Genomic DNA, 22,847 nt, shown 5'->3' on the forward strand with positions numbered 1-22,847 from the left:
GCAAAGCTGCACCATTTGCGCATCATTCTGTACCAGGCAGGATGCTCCCTTTGGCTGCCAGAACCACAGTGCACTGCAATTTACTTTTGGAAGCCCAAACTCTACTTCTTCTCTTTCCCTGCGCTATGCCAGGGAACTGATATCCCTCCCCAGTAAGCTCTTGCTGACATGGTGTCTGGACATCGAATTTGCTAGGGGATATATGACAGCAATATCTAGACAATTTCTCCATCTTTCCCGTTGCTTACCATCACATCACAGAATGGTTTTGGTTGGAAGGGCCTTAAAGCTTATCCAGTTCCAGCCCCCTGCCATGGCCAGGGACACCTTCCACTAGAGCAGGTTGCTCCAAGCCCTGTCCAACCTGGCCCTGAACCCTGCCAGGGATGGGGCAGCCACAGCTTCTCTGGGCACCCTGTGCCAGCGCCTCAGCACCCTCACAGGGAAGAGCTGCCTAAGATCTAATCTAAATCTACGCTCTCTGTCAATTTAAAGCCATTCCCCCTTCTCCTGTCCTTACATAGGCTTGTATAAAGTCCCTCTCCAGATTTCCTGTAGGCCCCCCTTCAGGTATTGGAAGGCTACTGTAAAGTGATCCCTGAGCCTGCTCTCTTCCAGGCTGAACAAATACAAACAACATGAACAGTTTAAACTTGGTCGAAAATAAACATTGTCAATGCTAAACAGTTTGGGGCCAGGAGAGGTGTAGAACCCCACCACGTTTAACACCAGGCAAGAACCTACATAGTACAGCAGGAGTGATCCCCAGGACCTGCATTTGGAGCTCACGTTCTCAAGTATAGCAAAGAGGAGAGTCTGTCATAGTTCATAAATTGAGGTGTTACTCAAATATATACTAGGAGAAAAAACATCACTGCATGCCATGCAATGGAAATATCTTCAACTCTGAAAGTAAAAAATTTATTGCAAACAAGGAAAGCTTTGATTTTACAGCAAGTCCCGCAGCAAGTGGGTATTAAGTTTATTCAGAGCACACTGTAATGCTCAGATTTTGTAGTCAGTATTTCAGCTAGTATGACAAAAAACAACGGAAGGATTGCTACATCACATGAGTGTCTTTCTCCTTCTACATCCACCTATATAGAAATTCTGTGCATAAGAATGTTTCCACTAATGCTCAAGTCCCATTTTGGCCATTTGATTTTTAATCTCTTTCCACCTTACTCTCTCCAATTGAGCAGAGGACACGTCCGCTATGTGTTCTCATTAGCTTCGACATTATGCAGATGTCAGGTCAGGAAGAACTGTACCAGAGAACCAAAATTTAGTAATAATTAACCAATAGCAGTGCACACTGCCCAAAGAGACCCATTCCTTCCAAGTGGTAAATTATTTCTTAATTATCCCATCGAGATGGAGACTTCTAATTGCAAATACCCTAAGCAAGCAAAAAACATACACTGGGGAAATCCCAGATTATTAGCAACTGTGCAACTTCCTACATCGGCTTTGCAAGTACTAATAGATCTTTTCCAATTAGAAAAAAAAAAAGGACAAGAATTTCCTGGAACACTTCTTCATCGATGCAGATAAGCCTGAAATTGAAGCGCAGGAGGAGGATAATGGAATTGACAATTCAATTTTTAATGTCCAAATAAACAATTCCTCTTTTTCCCTTTTTAGTCAACAAAATGAATTGAAGCCAGAACTATTTAGAAGGTGCAAATATAAGAAACTGAAACGGGGTTTGAGCAGCAGACATATTAGCTTAACAGTAGGTGACGTCAATATGTACCCATTCATTTTGCACTTGAGAGGCACTTCATTTGTTCCAATACAGTTTTAGAGATCCAGAATCACTCCTGAGCCCTTTGCCCTGCCTTTCTATTACAGGGAGAGCTGTTACTTAGTACCTGGGAACTTCAAGCTTTTTCCAGTATCCGCAACTGTCAGATCCAGCTCCTCACACACTAAAAGGAACTGAGAAAGTCCTAAAGTTACCCCAGATCTCCACCAGCACTGCATGGAAACCATGTGTTTGTGACCACTGTCGAGCACAGCAGCTTTAAATATCCACATAATTTTGCTTTCAGTGGTCAGCAAAGCTGTCCCTTTCCAGCCCATGGGATGAAACAGAAGGGAAAAAAAGCTCTGACATATTTTTCCTGGCTCAGCCACAGAACCAGCACTCAGCATCCTCATCCTTAAAGCAGGGGAAGTTCAGGTTAGATATTAGGAAGTAGTTCTCTGTTGTGAGGATGGCAAGGCACTGGAACAGGTTGCCCAAAGAAGTGCTAAATGCTTCATCCCTGGCAGTACTCAAGGCCAGGTGGGACAGAGCCTTGGGCAACATGGTCTAGTGTGAGGTGTCCTTGCCCATGGCAGGGGGGTGGAACTGGATGACCTTAAGGTCCTTTCCAGCCCAAACTATTCTATGATTCCATAATCTCATGACCTAAGAGGCCTTTAGCTTGATCCTTGCAAGAAAAGAGACAAGTAGTCCTCCGCTCCTGCCTCCTAAACAAACCCAGCTGCCTCTTCAGGGGAGAGGGAGTAACTTTCCCTCAAACTGAGCAAAACTAGAAGTATACATCAATATCCTGAGCACCACTTCTAACGTGTTGCATCTAATTCAATGATCACTTATTTCTTCCTCCAATCCCCCAAAAACAACATTCTCAGGTGGCCACAGGAACATTATACCTTCAGCACATTGATTTCTGAGGCCAAACACCCTGCAACAGCAAGCATTTAATAAAAAAGTCAGCTATAAAATCCTAATGGCTAATTTGTCACTTCAGCATTTCATAACAAGCATTATCAACCTCTCCCAGGATCACAAGCAGCGAGGTTAGGACTAATGTGCTTCAGCCACAAACATTTCTATTAATATGGCTCATGCACACATTTTCTACCTAATTAGCCATCTGTCACCAACTGGAGACTTTCCTCTAAGTTTGAAGGGTAGAGGAAAATATTATGCACTACAAGGTAGAAAAATCACAACTTCCATCTCATGGCTGCACTGTTCTTTAAGGCAGTGTCTTTGCTGCTGAAAGTTGGAAGCGGTATCTAGGTGCAGAAGGTGCGCAGATTTCAGCTCTGTGGGTGCAAAATATAGTTTATAGGCCAAGTGAAAACTATAGTCAGCACCCAGTGAACTGCTGGCCTTGCAAACAGCCTTGCTGCAGGAAAAAGTCAAGTGTGCCCCCTGAGACAGAGTCTTTGGGTGAGGTAGGGCATAAAATAAAGATTAATAGCCTTTATTTTGGGTTCCCAGGCAGTTTGGGAGGACAACAGCTTCTGAAAGGATGCCAGTAAGATGTAGAAAGCTTTTTGATTATTCAGCCTACTTTCTTAACGCTTTCATTCATGTTATTTTCTACTTCATACGCAAACCCAGGCTGAAACGGCTGATAGTAAACTCCATAAGTCAAAAGAAATTGGGATTCTTCTCTAAATCTGGAGGTAACGTTATACTAAGTTCCTAAGTATCCTAAGCTATTTTTGAGGTTGAAAAGAGGCAGGGCATTATAACTGCTACATCTGTTCAGCAACTCTTTCATCCAAGAGTTTAGGTTTTTATACTATAAAAAAAAAAAAAAAAGCTCAAAATTGTAACGTTCTCAATGAAGAGAAATAACAGCAATTACCCTCTGCAGTATTTTCTAAAGACTGCTTAAATATGCAGCTTTCTACCCATCGCAATTCCCTCAGTGCCACCCAATTTGCTTTTCAAATCTCTGTCCAGATGAGAAACAAGGTCATTGCAAAGAAGTCACTGCACAACAAACCTCTACCATACATAATAGGCCTAGTTTAGTCCAATGCTGCAAAAGTGACATTTAAGTCCAGGCCCTCTTTCTAACTTGCTCCCATTCTCACTGGAGTGCTTATTTTCTCATTAGACTATTAGAGGAGAAAAACTACCAAGAGGCCTGAGCCGTGTCTGTGAGCCGACCTAAAACCACACAAGCTGGAACATCTGTAATTAATTGCCATTCAGTGTGTTGTCCGACACATGAGCAGAAGACATGCTAATTGGAGAGGCCCTTTCAACTCCAATTTGTCCAGTTCCTGTGGTTCAAAAAGACCCCTGAAGTCAGAGCAATCTTTTTTGATTGTCATTCCTGTTATTCCAGTGCAAAAGTAGCCCCCAGAAAGCCTACAAAATGAAAAGAAAATGTGATTTTATCTGCATCAGATCCTTCTTTTATATAAGCTTTAATGTAGCTCATAATTAGGCTCCGTTATTTAAGGGAAATTAATAAGAACAGGCCTCCAGATGAAGATTTTTAAAGCACATGTCAACAACACAAAGTTTTTTGTCACATTAACATATTTAAATGAGCAAAGAGTGGCAGAAACTGGCTAAACCGCAGATGACCTCTCATTCTGCTTCAATGCATCTGATCTGTTGTGATCAGATACACTGATGATACCAGTGGGCTTTTCCTCCCCTTTCCCAAACGTGAATCTGAGAGAGAAACCAACATCTAGAGATGGGAGGTTTTGTTATTTCTTTTAAAGAAAAACCAAGACATTATCTGTTGCCCTTTTAAAATACATCATTTTACTTGAAAACACAAACCTTTCTCTCCAGGTGCACGGGAGATATAAAACATACATTTAAAGTGCCAAAGTCAGTGAGCCCATTTCAGAGTGGGAAAGGCTGCATTTATGAGGACAATGTATTTGCCGTGTAAAAAGCAGAGTTACTCCCTCCAAAATTTAAGAGAAATAAATAGCAATTAAATCAGACAAATACATTTCTTTTCCCTCACATTTTAAGATTCCAATATTCACTAAACCCCTTTTGATAGAGTTTAAAATTATGTTCATCTAATAAATTCTTTACTCAGCACTACAGTTATCCTTTGAATACACCAATTATATAATTAAGCACTTCTCAGAGTGCTTTGGACAAAAAGACACATTACAGTATTGTCTTCTCCAGTAAAAGCAACAAAACAGAACTCTTTCTGAATACGGACACTGTTGATCTGTAATTGCAAAGCTGCCTCTAAGGCTGCTATTTCACCAAGAAAAAATGTGCTAAACACACAATTATTTTAATAAGAATAAAATACTCCAATGCAAATACATACAGCAGCCTGATTTGACAAGGATCAAGTCCCTCAGAGAAGTCTTGTAACTTCTGATTAGACTGATGCCATTTGCATAGCTGCTGTGACACCAGATGCCTTTCCCACTTGGAATTGGGCTTTGATGTAATTATTTATAATTAATATAATAATTTTCACCAATTAGTTTCACTGCTTTCTAGTGATGCTGCCCTACTTATACATTGTTCTTGCAATTTACTACTGAAGTAGAAAGCTGAGTAAAGGAGGAGAAACAATTTCATCCTCCTTTCTGTCTCAATGTATTAAGTTTTCTTCACTTTCAGTCCTTCTAAAACAGCTGCATTTCCTGATCAACTGATGTTAAACACACCATTAAAGCACCTTTCAAGAGCTGAAGAGCTAAGCAAATAAAGATCAGAAGAAAGTAAACTGCAGCCCCAAAAGGAAAACAATTAGATACGTCTACTAATATTTGATCTTTTCTCAGCTGATCAGCAAGAACTGGTATAAAGAAAGAACTCTTGTTTCTAGATACCACAATCATAGAATCATGGAACATATATATATCCTGTTTTATTAACTGATTTCAAAGAGGTGGCTGTGGGATGTACAAGGTCCTCATGTGTATCCAAGTAGTTACAAAGATGGACCACAGACAGAGGTACCGAGCACAAGGCCAGTTCTCAAGGCCAAAGGAAATCCCACAGGTGTGGGAGCTAAGGCTTGTGCTCTTCACCATTCATGGGTGACCTGGGGAGGAGGTAAAACAGGGAGGTGATGCAGCTCACTGAATGTTTTCAGCATACAGCACTACAAGTCTTCCACCTGCAAAGGTGAAGGTCTTACAGGTGAGACTGGCACAGAGGAGGCTGCTAAGGACTGCTTTCCCCCATCTTTTCCTATACAACGATTAGGCAAAATTCAATGAAACTAGCAAGAAGCAAGCTCAAAAGAAACCACTGGGTATATAGTTAAGCTACAGTATAGTCTGAGCAGGCTCAAGAAGTAACTAGATAGATTTACAGCAGAAAAATGACAAATACTAATACCAGAGAGACCACTTGCACTCAAGCAGTCTCTGTGCTACCTGTCAGAGGAGGCTGAAAGAGCATTCTAGGAAAACCTATTACTGCATGCTCACTGCTCAGCATCCCACTGCAGTCAATCATGGATAGACCAGTATAACCCTTCTCATGTCCATATTAAACACTAGGTAAGTAAACCACGTGAACACTGTAGCTCAAGGTAAGGTCTTGCCACCAAAAAGTCAGCAAGCAATTGAAATCAAGACTGGGAGAACGAATCCACTCATCAGGACACAATGGTCAAGCAAGGATTTATATGTGAACCTCCTAGTTTCTTCTACACCTTCCTGTATGATCTGACTTCTGTCTTTTATTCTAGTTTATAATAAGACCTGCCTTTCCCCCACCTCCCTATTTCAAAGCCTTCCAACATGCACTGGAGTGTGTGCAGACACACCTGGAAGCTCCGCCTAGCAGCAGGACCCTAAAATCTGCTTCTAAAACCAGCAAGCCTATAGATTGCTTAGCCAAAACACTCACAAACAACAAAACCAATGGAAATCAAACATTAAATGCATCAACATGCCTTTAATAGGTCTTCCAGAAGAAGAAAACGCATGTCAGTTACACATTTTCTGCTGAGTACAACCCAGCCTGTCCCTCAGTCTCACTGCCTCCCAAAACCTGAAGGGCTGATTTTCATGAGTGAAAATTTATGATGGGACACAGTAAGGAAAATGACAGGAAAAGGGAAAGAAACTTTAAAATTTGATTACTGGGCAATGAGCACATAGAATTTATGTAGATCTGCAGGTAATTTCTATCCCATCTTAAAAAAGGGATGCTACAAAGTAGCAGATTTCTTCTTCTCAAGTTTTTTGCCTTTATGCAAATCATCTAGAACCTACCTTCATATGCTATTATGTAAAATAAGTCTTCACGGAAGAGGATATGACATTCTCTTATGTCAAGCATGTTTGGAGAAAGCTTCACCTGAGAGACCTAATGAGGCAGAGGGAAAGGTTCTCCATCTGGGGAATCAGCAGCATCTTCATAACAAAGCCCCAAAGCTGAGCTGGTGTTTCCACAGTTGCAGAAGTTCCTGGAAAAGCTGGACTCCATTTCTGCTCTTCCCCACCTCTCTTGGGAAGAAATCTGAAGAAGCAGCTTGCACAGAAAGCCAATCTAACATCACTCTTCCATAAGATTAGAGAGAAGTAGAGCAGACCAGCAGAGAACCAGAGCGAAACTGATTATTTGAAGCTAGAAAATCGAAAGTGCTATTGATACACATGAGAGGATGTAACTGTGTGCAAGCCTTATGAACAGTGAAAGGAGCACAAGTGATGGAAAAAGGTTTAACAGACATGTATTTTGGTAAAGTTTAGATTGTGAAGTATAAATTGCCAGATTATGAAGGAACAGAGAATGAAAAGTCTGATTAAAATAACATGGGAGGCAGGAAAATGGAAGAAGTCACTGACAGAGCAAACGATCATGAAAATGGGAAAAGTACACAGCGAGATAAGGGAGAGTAAAGAGAGACACATAGAAGATGGTGCAACATGGAAAAAAAGAGTGGATACAAGAAATTCAAAGCATGGCTCTTAATCTGTCCAGGGGCCCTACAGGAAAGCTGGAGAAGGACTTTTTACAAGGGCCTGTAGTGACAGGACAAGGGGAAATGGCTTTAACCTGACAAAGGGGAGATTTACAATAGGTATTAGTAGAAAGCAGCTTCACTCCAGTGAGTGACACTCTGGCACAGGCTGCCCAGAGAAGCTGTGGCTGCTCCATCCCTGGCTGTGTTCAAGGCCAGGCTGGACATGGCTTGGAGCAACCTGGTCTAGTGGAAGGTGTCCCTGCCCACAGCTGAGGGGTTGGAATTAGATTAAAGCCCCTTCCAAGCTAAACCATCCTATGATTCAATGATTATTGTAAAAACCAACGCACTATAATGGTAACCCATAAGCCCAGATTTACAGCCAAAAGTTGAGAAGGTACCAACTTACATGACACACAAGCCTCACTAAAATGGCCAAGACTCGTCCCACTGACTTGCCAACTTTCTTCATGCAGCCTACCCAGTTACAGTCATTGGTCACTGGGTTATTAGGATATAAGAGAGAGAAATTTAACAAAGAATAATAAAACTCTGAAGTCATTTTTACAAGAGAAGGGGGAAAAAAGTCCAATTCTCAGAAAAAAAGCTAGTGGGAAGAACTGATGTAAACCTGTCCAAAAGGGAGGCATGTTTTAGACTGAAACAAAACTAACCACATAAACCCCAGTTGTGCAACTGGCTGTGAATCAGAGACACGCTTGCACAAGTTGTCTGCCTTCAGGAGACTGTGGGAACACAGCTGTGAGGTCCTCCTGGCTTCTCCTGTACAATTCATAATGCACCATCTGAGATCTGAGGGACATAACGCTTGTGTGGCAAAGTTGGGGTGGGGAAAATGACTGCAGACACCCCATAGTTTAATGTCAAACCGAACTACCTGGATGAATCTGAGGTTGTTGGGGGTTTCCCACCCTCAACATTAAACAGCAAGTTATACTTCAAGAAATACATGGCTGAAAGCATACGCTCACACAGCCACATTAGGAGGAGGAACTGGGAAGGCTGGGACTCTCCAGACCAGGAAGGAAAAGGTGGAGGTGAGACACAATCCAGGTTTACAAAGCACTTGTGGAAAGGCTGAAAATGTAACACAAAACCAAAAGGGGTTTAAAATTCGGAAAAAAAGTCCATTTAAAACAGGTCAAATCATGTTTTGCCCAGCAGGAACAGGACCCCAGAGCTTGCTGTCACAGGTAGTCTGCAACATGGGGTCAGAGACGGCCTTGGCTCCCTTTGTGCAATCTTCTCTCTTTGCTTGCCAAAAATCAGAGCAAGTAAGGGATTCAGTTAAAGACTTTCCCATGACAGTGTGAGGACAGAAAAAGCCATCAGAGGTGTGGTTTGTACCTCCCCCTTGCGCATCTAGAGCTCACCACCTATGACCAGCTCACACCCAGGCATCGAGTCCTGCAAGAGCCATATGTCCCACCATATGTCCAGAGAAACCCTGACTCGAGGGAGGAATTGACCCATCTTCACTAGAACACACTGCTGCTGCTACAGTGCAGGCTCCTGGATAAATGTGTCTGCACTGACCCATTAGGAATACCAGGATTTAAGCTTTACATTTCCTATGCAGCAATGGAATTAGGTTACTTTGATTTGTTTCAGGCTGAGATTTCCATCAGCTTCCCAGCCTCTTACATTTGTATTTCCTAGACATAGCATGGTAAACAAAGAAGCCAGGTTAACAGATGGGAGGGAATAAAACTGATGAACTTGGATGCATTTCTGCTAAATTGACAAGCCCATTTCTACAAACTAGGTATTATATACATCTCACAGCCTACAAATTAAGTTATTTCAGTTCCTGACAGGCAAAGCTACCCAGAGAAATCAGACATGCTGTTACCTTTGAATGCCCTCAGGGAAGAAAAGAAAAAGGGGTAAATTCATAAACTTATTCATAACCACCTATCTTATTCATAACCACCTAATTTACTGCATTACAGATACGAGACCTCAGATTTTTACTCAGTCAGTACTTCTCATAGGTAATAAATCAGCTTCAACAGTTCAGTAAAGGAGTTAATTCATAAAGCCAAGACATCCCGTAACACATGAACATGCTGCAGCTGTTTTATATTCAGTGGTTTGTGCAATATTGTCAATTCTCCTCTGCTTTGTTTCTTCTAGCTTCTCCCCCAGAAGAATACAAGTTAACTCTGAAGGGGAAAAAAACTAAATCATTCCTTAACTATCTCGAGAAACACACTGGCGTGACTATGAAAGCCAAGGAAACTTGAGGGATACAAGGCTGAGATACACAAATTGACAGAGCTATTTAAAAACACCCGCACAGATCCTCCTCACGAACATCTGCGAAGATTCTGTACAGTTTTATGGTATCAGAGAGAACTACCTGGTGTACGAAGGATCAGAAATTTACCTAAATGAATACAGAAAATGTCTGATAAACTTTGTCCTCAGAGAGGGAAATGGAAATTCTTATGCATGAGCAGGAATGAGACCCAGGGCCACAGCCAGTGCCGTGTGCCCTACTCCTGCAGAATTAGAGGACATTACAGAGAAATGAGAAATTCTCATGAATGACAAAACGTATGCGTGAAAGAGCCTGGAAAGCAGGAGGACAGATCATGAACTTGCAACATTAAGCTTTTTAAAGTCTCATCTTCCTGCAAACCACACACAATCAAGTATTCAGTTGATTTGAAATAATACATATTGCATATTACAACTGTGATGAGTTTTTCCTCCAGAAATCATTTGTGCAAAAAGCAACCATGTTCTTAAATGCAGAACTAACAGCTATTAGTAATGATCTTATTTTAAGAAGTACAAAATCCATACTATTTTTGCATTTTCTAGAACTCTAGTTCCTGACAGACTTTGGGAGCCCCATCCTCTAAAGTTACTCCAAGGTAAGATACCGGCCAAGGCAGCTCAGAACAGCTGGTTTTCATCATGGTCTCAAAAAGGGCTGTATGAAGAGATATAAGCCAGGCCTAAGAAACCACCTTCTTTATTTTATTCAGTTTGGAAGCAAATACAACCCACAAGAGCAGTAGCCATCAATATTAGTCTGAACTGAAACAAGCTGTGGCATTCAGAAGTTCAGCTGCAACGAGGGTCAAAGAGAGCAGAAAGAGAGTATTTGAATAGCACAGTGATCCATGAAACTAAAATCAAGGTGGTAAATAACATCTGTGCCCAAGTGAGCTATAATATTTTATAAGCAATAGCAAACAGTTACACTGCTGACTGATAGAACGTATTAGATCATAGAACAGGCAAAGCTGTTGCCAGTGCTTCCTTTTTTCCTACAGAAAGGAACTTCTGTGATCATTCCTCCCTGTACTACCTTTCAAGTTTGTCAAGCAACTTCAGGAGCAGAGATTAAAGGTATTTAGTTATGTCTGGCAACAAACCAGTGAGTCAGTGCAGATTATGGAGACCTAGGTAACCTCTTGCCCATCTTACAAAGCAGCATAGACACACAGCAACAGCCAGGGCAGAGACCTCTTGCCTAGCCAGCAGCCAGGGAAAAAGGCAAAGGGGAGAGGGAGAGGGAGGAAAGCTGTAAATGTGGCATCTGGAGACCTTTACAGTACCTGAGAGAGGTAAAGACTCACTCTGACACAGAAACATAGAATGGTTTATGTTGGAAAGGACCTTAAGATCATCCAACTCCAACCCCCCTGTGACGGGCAGGGACACCTTCCATTAGAACGTATTACCCTTAATGCACATCTGCATGGCCCCTCCAGAGAAATTCCTAGACATCTCAGACCATTAGCAATCAGAAAACCATTTTTACTCTTCCAGCAATGCAAGGACCAAATTTGTAAGGCCAACAAATGCTTCTGCTGGGTTTATTCATGACAGCCATTTATTTGTTTTATTCCTCTTGGTCAGTGCCCACTGAAGGGGACAAAAAGCAGTCAGTAAAAAAACAAAACCAAAAACAAACAAAAAAAAACTTAACTAGTGCCCTGTTTGTGCCATATAAAGCACAAAATGCACAGGTTTCCTCCTCTTTTGTGACACAATGAAACTGGAAAAAATACTGTAGTTCATGCTTAAGGGATTCTCCCCCTCAAGTGAATAGTAAAACAGAAGCGTTAAACACGTTCAAACAATTCAGACAAGATCATTATTGAATTTATTTTTCTTCTAATCAAGAGCCAGATTTTACAAAGTTTTAACTGAGTTTTCATATAAAGAACCATGAGAATCAAGCCATTTCAAGTTTGGCCATCTACTGCTCAATCCAAGCTTAGTAAATACAGGACAAGAGTTAAAAAAACCCCATCAATCTACTACTGTTTTCTTTCTCTCAGGAATACCCTGATTTTACCATGCTTTTACATACTGCAAACTGTTGACTGACCAACTTTAAATGCTTACAGAACAAGCTGACTTTATATATACAAACCCTAAAATGTTTGAAAACTAAACTAATACACACAGCCAACATCTCTCTTGTGGTTTAGAGTCCAGGATACACCAAATGAGCATAAACTCAAGGTGCTATTACCAAGGATGCTCTAAGACAGATAAAACAGCAACTCCAACAAAATTGCTGAAAAAGTGAAACCATCGCAGGTTTCTAGAATGGGTTTTACGAGTTTAAACATTATTTTTCATGAGATAACTGATTTTTATTCAATCTTTGAACAGTGCCTACAGGTACTATTCCCTCTGTAAGGATGCAAAAGCAGCGCTGCAGGAGCAGTGTCATAGAATCAGGGACACCTTACCCTAGACCATGTCACTCAAGGTTCTGTCCAATCTGGCCTTGAACACTTCCAGGCATGGAGAATTCACAACTACTCTGGGCAACCTGTTCCAGTGACTCATCACCCTCTCAGTAAAGAACTTCTTTTTATCCAACCTGAACTTCCCCTGTGCAAGTTTTAACCCATTACCCCTTGTCCTATCACTACAGTCCCTGACGAAGAGTCCCTCCCCAGCATCCCTATAGGCCCCCTTCAGATACTGGAAGGCTGCTATGAGGTCCCCATGCAGTCTTCTCTTCTCCAGGCTGAACAGCCCCAACTTCCTCAGCCTGTCTTCATACGGGAGGTGCTCCAGTCCCCTGATCATCCTCGTGGCCTCCTCTGGACTTGTTCCAACAGCTCCATGTCCTCATGCCCTACCAGACATGACCAACACACGTTACTTGGAGGTAAGAAATTTCCTTCAGAGAACGTGTTAATGTAGAACAGTAACAGACACCACAGTGAAGATGAGTTGTTGCACACATGGCTTTGACAATGCTTATTATCTGAGTGTTATCAACATGCCTCACTTAATTGATATCATCAGTGTGTGCTCCCACAGAGGGGAAGCGCTGCACCAAGCTGCTGGTGTGATCTTGGTACCCTACAGATATAACAGGCAACAGTTCTGACTAGTCAAATGATCCTTATTTACCTAATTAATAAACTAAACCAAACCTGCACTGTCTCTAATTCATTATGCAGTCTAAGAAAGTTCTAACATCCATATCAAAGGAAACAGTATCTTCTGAAAGAAACACAAATAAATATAAAGGCTGATACAAATCTATTGTTATAGCTAATTAGAACCGAAACTGAAGTTACATGTGGTAGAAAAGGCTACTGCTCTTTAAATGATGCAAGCCCATGTAGTAATTTGGCTTACAAAGAAAATAGCAATTACAGATTTATGTCTTATGTTAAACAAGAATCCTGACATCACAGAAACAACTTGCTGCAAGTTTGCTTTGTAATTAGTACTGGTGCACTTTGTGCACGTGGGGAATGAACATTCCAGTGACTGTTTAAATCACTTTACATTTATAAATCCGTATTGCAAAAGTGATAATAGCAATTAACTGAGATTCATACCCATCGTGACATTTCTGGTTATTGTAACTATTGGGTTGTATATTTTATCTATACGCAAACATATACATGAATAATTCTAAGCTACACTCCATAAGCTGTCATTTGTGTCGATGATTTAACATACTTTCCCTCCAAGAGTTTCATTTCATTCGACTCATCTGTTTTATACAATCATTTCATGCTAAATTCAGTATTTAAGCACTTGTACTCCAAGTGTAACATCACCTATTGTGCAATGCATGAAATTGGGTTTTCCTAACTCAATTTCTTTCAGAAAGTAGCTTTTCCTCATGTGTTTTTCAATTGTAGAAAGGCAATAATTTCATTATTGTCAAAGAACTCTTTACTGACTGATAGTTTACGTGAAACCGTGTGCTGCTAGGCTGCACCTGAAACACTGCAGCAAGGACTGTGTCATCAGGGAGAAGTTACAGCACATCCTGGCTTGTTTGCGCCAGCCTTGTAATTTCTTTGCTTTTTTTGAAACAGAGCATCCTAAATTTCAATACACTTTTGAAGCAGCTTGCTGCTTTTAATGATCACAACCATTTTGAAACTAAGCTGAATGGCGCCTTCAGGGCACCGTTATTAAGGGAGGAGAACTGCACTGATCCAGCCACCAGCCCATGCCTCCTCTCAGGCTCTATTCTGATAGACCATTAGGAATCTGCCATGTTTTGTCACATACTCTGGATGTGGCACTTCAGGGATTTGCTGGCGCCTGCCCTATGTGGGATTATTCTGTCAAATCTTATGAATCCTTTGCTGAGTCTCCAGGGGTTTTGACAAAACTCAATTCCAGCCTTGGTCCCCTCCCTGCCCACCCCCATAGATACCCACTACCTTCAGCCTTTCTTGTACCTGTTCCTAAACACTCTAAGGAACTTTAACTCAAAGCAACAGACAAGTCCTGTATACGTGTAATAGTATTTTACATCACCACACGTGAACTGTGTCCCTGAAGCTCAGTTTAGCCAAGGAATTTTTAATCCTGCATAGTCTTATTCCCTTCAAAGACAAACACTGCATGCACCAATGCACGGGCATTAAATAGATTCCCTATGGGTTCCGAAGACAAGCTGAACTCTATAAAGGTATATGACGGTGATCGGGATCCTGACAAGGAACGTCCCTGCCTGAAAACGTCCTCATCCAAGTCTGGGAGACTTGCTTTCCTTATTATTGTAACTTCTTGATTGCTGTGAATCATCCGCTCTCTCCCCTACTGCTTTGTTCAGTAAGATTTGCTGGAACTTCTCTTTGGCACCAAGGTCTGGCATCAAGTGGTACCAGCTGCCTTTATGCAGAAACAATGACTACTTTTGTATTTCTATTAATATACATACCAAGCATTTTCATAACAAATATGATTTAGTCACCAGTACTTCAAGTTTCTTCAATCCCTTATTATTTCTGTTAAGAAAAAGAAAACACACTCATATACCCAATTCCTACAAACTAACAGACTACAATGCACTACAAGCAGCAAACAAGTGTTTCCAATGCAAATTCCATCTGAAGGAAGTTCAAAGAGGATCATTACACAACTCCCTGGCTGGTAGCAACGCTGTTGGGGACATTAGTAAGAGTTCTCAGAAAACTAGGGGGGTTTAATTCATTATAAAACTTTGAAGTTTTATAAGTGTCCCAATCACCACTGAAAAGCTCCAGCAGCTCCTGATGACAGCTTCTGCTCATGCTCACCTAAAGAAAAGCTGTCTGCTCCAGAAGTCATTTACTATTATGCTTACTTGGCAACATAACAAGACACACAAGAGGAGAACTTGGTTTCATTATAGGTCATAGAAACAAAATACCCAAACAAAGTTAAATTCAATCTGTAAAACTTACCGTGACTAAGTAAAATGCCATCAAGGGGACCAAAACACAAAATAAGAGCCTAACAAATTCCTGCAGCACTTCTGAAACCAGATCCCATATAAAATTAGTGGTGGGTACAGACACGTGGCAAAGTGCTTCCACAATAATCCTGAAGATCTGATTCCTGGTGTTCTCCAAGTTCCGTGGTTTGCTTTGTAATACCATGTTTGGTAGTTGTTGAAAACAAGCAAGAGTAAGTTCGGGAGAAGGAGCAGGGAAAAAATATTCCCATGGTTTTTGATTTCTTGGAACAAATGCCTACTTCTGGATGAATGTAATTAAAGCTTATACAAGCTTCCTTTACCAGATATTATTAAAAGAATTTGGCCATGACAATGTATGGAAAAGGTTACAAATACCAGGTCTGCCAATGCACACGTACAATGGCAGCAACCATCAGGATTAAGATATTAGGATCCATGGGGGAAAATTTAAACAACTGAAGCAAGAGGAAGCAGAGCCAAGGAAACCTGACCGTCTTCTCCATTGTCTTGGAATTACCAACACCACCATCCCCACCCTGAAACCCTGAGCAATAAAAGCACACTGCCACCCAGCACTGAATACTTATGTCCCAGAACACAGCTAAACAGGCTGAGAAAAGTACTGCCTGCAGCAAGCTTCTCATTTCTTTGGATAATCTTTTCCAGCACCAGGATTTGAGGGTTTTCAGTTCTTTAAACAAGTGTTGCTTACACTTAATGCAATACACAGCGAGCACTTAGTAGGAGTGAAAAATAAACACCACACTGGAAACTTCATGTTCTTTTGCAATACTGAAAGAAAATGCAAGTTTTTATTCATCTTGAGGTTGCAAGCACATTGCGTTTAAGACAGGTAACCGAAAACTTCCGGAAGATTCCACTCCACATACCTGATAACCCTCAGCCACAATTTAATCCCAGCTATCGTAAGTAAGAATTACAGGTGGATTTTAGTTCTTAATACTCTGGAAATGGCCATTACATGCTTGTAACTGGCAGTCCTGAATTATTCACCTGGATAAACCATTATATGCACAAGAAGACTGAATTTGGCGTCACTATCCATATACAATCATAGTTTATATGAAGTTTTAAATCATCCTGACCTGTTTCATGGGACATGAGAAGCCACAGCAGGTCAAGACTCCTCTGCCTCACTGCTGGGTTTTTAACATGAAACTATTAGTTACCTACAGGCATTTTTAGCAGGATGACACTGCAAGAAGATGCAACAGAGCAAAGCTGATGGCAAGTGTTACACATGTAACAGAAGAAAACTAGGACCAAGGTTGCACATGGTGTTGACAGAACCACACAGCACTAGAAGCCAGAAGCACAACCTGAACCTTCAACAAGCAGGAACCATCCCCATCAAGAGATACAGACCTGGAGCATCATATCATGGCTGCCCAGCAAGAGGGAGAATGGACCACCCCTGACAAACACCAGCAGCAAATTTAGAGGCAGATCCAACGGCCCTCAAGCCAGACTGCTGAGAGTTTTGATTCTGAGCTGCCTGTGGTTACAACAGTTTTAAGTAGTTTCCTAATAATAGGAATAACAGCAAGAATAGCAAAATTCAAGCAAACTGAAGTTGAATGATAGAAGCTAAGTCTATAGAAGGAAAACAAGGTCCTATTTTCTCAGTGCTTTAACTACATCAATACAAGTTTTAGTTTCCTATATAAAAAAAAAAAAAGGTAAACATTAATTACTGTAAGTGCTTTCCTGTTCTGAACATTTAGTTACCCAGGGTTTGGGTTATAAAAGCAGAGATGCCCAAGTTTTTTGTTGCCTTTTGAGAAGCCGTTGCATCCCAACCGTTCATTCTCTAATACATTAGAGACTTGTTACTGCTCCATCACTTTTTTCCCCTTTTAAAACTTTACATGCATAAAACTGTCTCCCACATTATTTCATTTGCATGGTAACACTAAGCAGGAAGCATTTTAATGGAAGGAAAAAATTTGCACACAACCATTTGCAGCACCAATATCTATGAATTAACTCAACGGCAGAAAGACGCGTTAAAAGTGCCCACCAGAACTGATTATTTGTGGGGTTTAAGTGAGGCCACTGTTCACTTCAGAAGAGTGTCCCAAATAGCTTCCCTCTTAAATGAAAGTTGGTAACTTAAAATATCAGATTTCTGGCCAGGAAAAAAAGAAAAGAAAATGCATAAAAGACCTGCCATAAATTTAAGTTACTGGAAGCTAAATGAAGAACTAAAGTATTTTTTACTACCTGTAAAGTTTATAAGCCAATACTCTTGAAATTCGATGTGCAACGTTTTATTACAAAAATAAACTTCATTTAAAAGCAGATCTTGCCAAAAGTAAAGTCAGTTACTTAAAGAGTGCACAGCACAATGCTCGTTACCAAGTGCAAAACACAGCAAACACAGGTACTCACCTGCCAGCACTGAACATCCTCAGCTGCTGCTTTACAGCTTTAAAGAACTTCAGCAACAGGAACTACTGCAATGCAAGCATGATGAATTACAGCAAAGACTTGCCCAGAAGCTAAATTAAAGGAGCTGTTACTGCTTCCATGAGTTATGCATATACACTGCTTTACTCATTTGTATACATCTGCTGTAGTTAACCTCAGGACTTATCACTTTTGGAGCGACACAAACTCCTACAGTGTACTCAGGGCAAAAATGGCAAGAGGTTTCTGGTTCTCCAACCGTCCCCTTTCTTCACTACTTTTTCATGCGACCAGGGTGGGAGGAAGAGGAGGAGGAAGCAACTATCAACATCGGTCAGAAAGGGGATTGAGTGTACTTCTATTTTGGAGTGTTAGATAAGGACTGGAACTATCATAAGTTTTCAAGTAAGGCTGCATGTCACCAATTCCACATTAATTCAAATGCAGGAGTTGAGGAAAACAAGAAAAAACCCTACTAGTTTATTTGTTTACACACCTCTTCCTGCCATGTTTCAAAGTGAGAGCCTGACATTTATTTTTGCTTTCACAGAGGTGTAGTTTACAATTCCATAGTTAATAGCTGAAAATGTTTTCACTTAGCAATAAACCCAACATTTACTACAGTCATAGAATCGAGATTACACTCGGCTTTTGATCGCTGCGTCAAGGAGGATATTCAACACTTCTGCAAGATGAGAAGGTCATCGTCTGCTTCCCAGCATTGCCATACATACTCCACAAGCTCCAAAATAAGATACAAAGCTGCACAGCCTGCAAGTTTTGCACACCAGAAACCAAAGAGCAAACACAAAAGGGTCACGTACAATTCTAGCAGATGCATGCTATGTATTCATTTTGTCTAGCAAGTTAAGGCGAAAACGCAAGTCAGACTGCAATTACAGACAAGCATTCAGCATAAGAGATGGGGTTTGCAAATGCTGACATTCTCCTGACACAAAACAAGTCGTAATTTTGACCTGCAACTTGACAAAACCACCAAAACCAAGCAGATGGCAGACTGTAAATTAACATCTGGAAATCAGGCCTGGGAAAAGAGATGTGTTAAAGGCATTTTTGTAACATTATGGCTACAGCAGCATTAGTTATGTGAAATACCAGATACCTATTTGCAGAGTATCTGTCATTTATATTCCACTGAGTCTTCAAGAAAGCAGAAGGAAAAAAAACCAAAACCAAACAAATTATAGTGCTGGTAAAATCAAGCCTTCTTCAGCTGATTAAAAAGACAAATGAAATAGCCAACCTGCCCTTTGGCTCAACAGTTTTCTCTCCTTCAAGGAGGAGTACAGTGGGTTCAAAAATCTAAACCTAAAACACTTTGCACAAAATATGAAAAAGGAAGCAATTTTTGTTCTAACACTTCAAACTGATGTTAACCAGTCAACATTCAAAATGAACCCACTGCTAGTCAAATTATGGTTCTAAATCCACTTACTTGGTAGCTTTTCTTCCTGCATGATATAATTTAAATAGCCTTGGCTGCTCCATGAGCTCTCTTATTTAAAAGGAAAGAGAAATGTTGTTTTACAGGGTACTGCTTTTTTTACTTCCTTCTTAAATGAAGGTAACAGAAAAGATAACAAAATCATTAAACTACAGAAAAAAAAAAGATACTTTTATGTTCACAATCACAAGAGCTAAGTTGGCTAACACAGAACTAACAGCAAAACTACCCCAAAATAGCACATTGACAGGACTGAGTGGCACACATTTGTCTCAAATGCTATAGCACAAGCCACATCAACTAACAATGACTTCCCGATTAAAACCAAAAAGCCACAAGCCTCGTGACCCCATGGACTCAAGTTCTCCAAAATCCTGCCATGTCAGTTTTCCTGGTTACCAACCTCCACATCTTTGGTTGAGCCCCTCTGTCACCCTTCTGTACCTACTCAGCCAAGTCACCCTGGCTCCAGTAATACTGAGAATGTACTGGGAAGCACCTTAAGGTGTCCCAGATCAAAGGCTGCCCATGTTCCTGAAAAAGAAGCCACTTATCTCAATATAAAACAGTTAGTAACATCCACTAAAGCCCAGTTCAACAAATGGAAACAGTCTGAAGCAGACTTCCATTAAAGGTGATAAAGAAGTGAAAGAAGATACTTTAAATGTATTCAAGACCAAGACAAAGGTCTAAGTTAGATCTTTTTCTTAAGTTTAACACTTTCCATCTCTGTCTACAGGGAAGGGAGAGACATCAGTAACTCCAAAGAAGAATCTACATCAGCTGTGGGGCACCTATTTTGGGAGAGGTTGGACTGCTTTTTGGAGATGCAATTTAGCTCCACTGGCCACAGAAGCAGCAAACAGACAACTTGGATCAAAAGTTGAAATCAAAACAAATCGCATCCACACGATTGCATCTACAGGAAAAATATTACAGAAAGATGATTTTGGCTCATCTATATAACAGAGGAAATGAAATGCCATGAAACTGAGGAACATTCCTTTCCTGCATGCAGAAAATTCTTTATTTTACATCAACAAGGTTTTTCCTCAGAAGTGCAGACTTGTCAGTGTCAACAAAGTGGACAAGAAGTTGCACACCACTGCAACACTACTTACAGTCCAAATACTCTATGACCTGAACTACAACATTGTGTAATTACATGGGTATATTCAATCTGAGAACTACAAGCCCACAGCATCTTGTAGAAGAGACAAAAATCAATTTTGTTATTACTTGGTTAGTTATGGCATAGTATAATTAGCCGTGCTCATTAAACCTAAGACAATGAGTACAGAGCATCTTGTATAAACTTTATTGGCAATACTGCATATAATTTGCATCTTGCTGAAAGCAGCAATAACTGCAGCAGTTTTCTTTTTAAAAGGATAAGCTTCATATTGCTTAATGCTAAAAGAAATGTAGATTTCTACAGAAATTAAAGTTTCTAATCATAATTCCTTGAAACAGAAGTTGGACCAAAAATGGGCTTTTACATCTTTTGGCTGGAGTAACCCCATCCTGAAGAATCAGGTAAAGCTCACCATCCCTGTTTCTTCTCCAAACCTTCACACCAACATTCATAAGTTATCTGCTCCCTTTGGTTCTGCTAATTTCCACCTTCACGGTTTCACCTCAGCATACCCACCACCACCCCACCATAGGTTTGTAGGGTGGTTCCCCCACACACACACTTCACTTATATTTTCTCAAAAATACTATCTTCTCCTTACCAAAAGTACTAAAAAAAGAAATCCCTCTCTGCTGCCATCACACTATTCTCCCTCCATTTCAAAGTTTAGCTATACAGGTTTCTTCACACTGTTACTTAAAATACACTTTTGAGAAAGGAGCTGCCTCCTACCTGCAGCTCTGTGTGGACTGTGTTTCTAAGCACTTCCCACAGTACTTCCTCTCCATCCCCATTTTTTAATACACTCTTCCTCTGACAGTGAAAAAGCAGCATAAAATGAGTGATAACTGCCTTAAGTCCCATTCCACTTGTATGTGAGGGAAAGACTGAGTTTACAACTACTGCCAAGACACTCTGGATAGAATAAGCTTTCCTTCACTACTGAAGATTTACAAATTACTGGCTATAAGTATTTTTTCCAGGAATTGCAGCAGAGAAGGTTCTGGTTATTGACAGAGAACACCAGTCTCCAGTTTCCAGGGTGGGGAGTTCAACCAGTGATTTAAGGTATCCCTGAAAGCACTGGAAAGTAACTAGCATGACTTCTGAAAAACAAATAGAAGACAAGCAGCATTCAGAAGAGTGGGTAGAGCGGCAAATGGGAATTGTTAGTTTATTAAAAATAAATTGCATCTTAGACATTAACAGTCTGTATGTCCTATCATGCATAAAATTTCAATCCTGTTTTATTTGTCTCACAGTTACACGAATTGTTTACAATATTCACTGATTACAGTTATATTAGAAAACAATAAAAGAAGGGGTATGAAAATCAAGTCCATTATTTAAACCTAATGTTTAATATTGCTTTGCATCGATATTCAGCAATATCAGTTGGGAGCAAATAGGTTTTGTGCGTGCTATTTAAATAGCAAGAACAAAAAAACTTGATCAACAACAGGAAAGGCATACAGAAACAAAAGAATGAAGTGACTACATTAGAAGTCATGAAGCGCTTTTAAAAGCATCATTAGATGGAAAAAGGTAGCAAAAAAAAAAAAATCCCTTTCTGGAAAAATCTATAAAATTACACAATTGAAATTACAAAGGTTGAGATTGCCCATAATGGAGGAAAAGAATGAAATCTGAAACTTCCCTTTACAGTTCAAAACCCCAGTCCTTATGGAAGCACACAGCTGCGTTGGAGTGAAAGAGATAGGCAGCTCAACATCTTGTATCAGTAACATATGGCTTAAGGCAGGTACAAAGAGATTTACTTCCCATGTGATCCATTAAAATCTCCAGATACGTTTAAAGCTCACGCTGTGGAATTACAGTAATGGAACCGTCCTGGGACCTCAGAGCTCCAGACCACAAGTGTCTTTTGTTAAGAAACCCGCCAAGGCTTGAATTTCCATTTAATATCAGTTTTCTACAAAAATATAGATAGCCTACCTAAAACATATGGGCAAATATGCTGTTCAACATAAAGCTTTTTGAAAGGTTTTTTTTTTTTGTTTAATTAACCCTTTAAATGGATCTCAAAGTGCTTTGCCTTTCCAAATGGGACAGGCCTTCAGGAGAGCATTTCCTATTACTTCCTGGGTTTAGGGCACTATCATTTACAAGTCCTAATTGCTACTCTCCCTTAGCCATGCAAACCAAAGAAACAGCAGCTAGATCATCCGAGACTGAATCAATACTGCAAGGGATGACTTTTTTTAAAAGTATTTGCATATGGAGAGAAAACAAAGATCGCTTGTCCTATAATTCTATAGTGTACTATACTATAAAAGGAAAAGCATGCTGAGGTATTGACATAAAGACTCTGCTTTTCAATCTTTCATGTGAATAGAGTCAAGACAACAAATGCAAAAATGAGGATGCAGGCCAAGCATCTCGCAACCACATCAGCTGCCC

General features: G+C 40.4%; 1 protein-coding gene and 1 long non-coding RNA gene across 4 annotated transcripts in view; both read right to left on the reverse strand.

Moving 5' to 3' along the window:
- MACROD2 (mono-ADP ribosylhydrolase 2) overlaps window positions 1-22,847 on the reverse strand; it is an 890,631-nt gene that overhangs the window by 811,779 nt on the left and 56,005 nt on the right. The window lies entirely within an intron of this gene.
- Window positions 12,674-22,847, reverse strand: part of LOC136015824 (uncharacterized) — a 36,336-nt gene continuing 26,162 nt past the window's right edge. Inside the window, exons 2-3 of the long non-coding RNA XR_010613367.1 lie at window positions 14,878-14,944; window positions 12,674-12,813 (exon numbers count right to left, since the gene is read on the reverse strand). This is a non-coding gene — a long non-coding RNA (uncharacterized LOC136015824). The remainder of the gene's footprint in view (window positions 12,814-14,877; window positions 14,945-22,847) is intronic.

The sequence above is a fragment of the Lathamus discolor genome, chromosome 5 (assembly GCF_037157495.1).
Source record: "Lathamus discolor isolate bLatDis1 chromosome 5, bLatDis1.hap1, whole genome shotgun sequence".
Classification (NCBI taxonomy): Eukaryota; Metazoa; Chordata; class Aves; order Psittaciformes; family Psittacidae; genus Lathamus; species Lathamus discolor.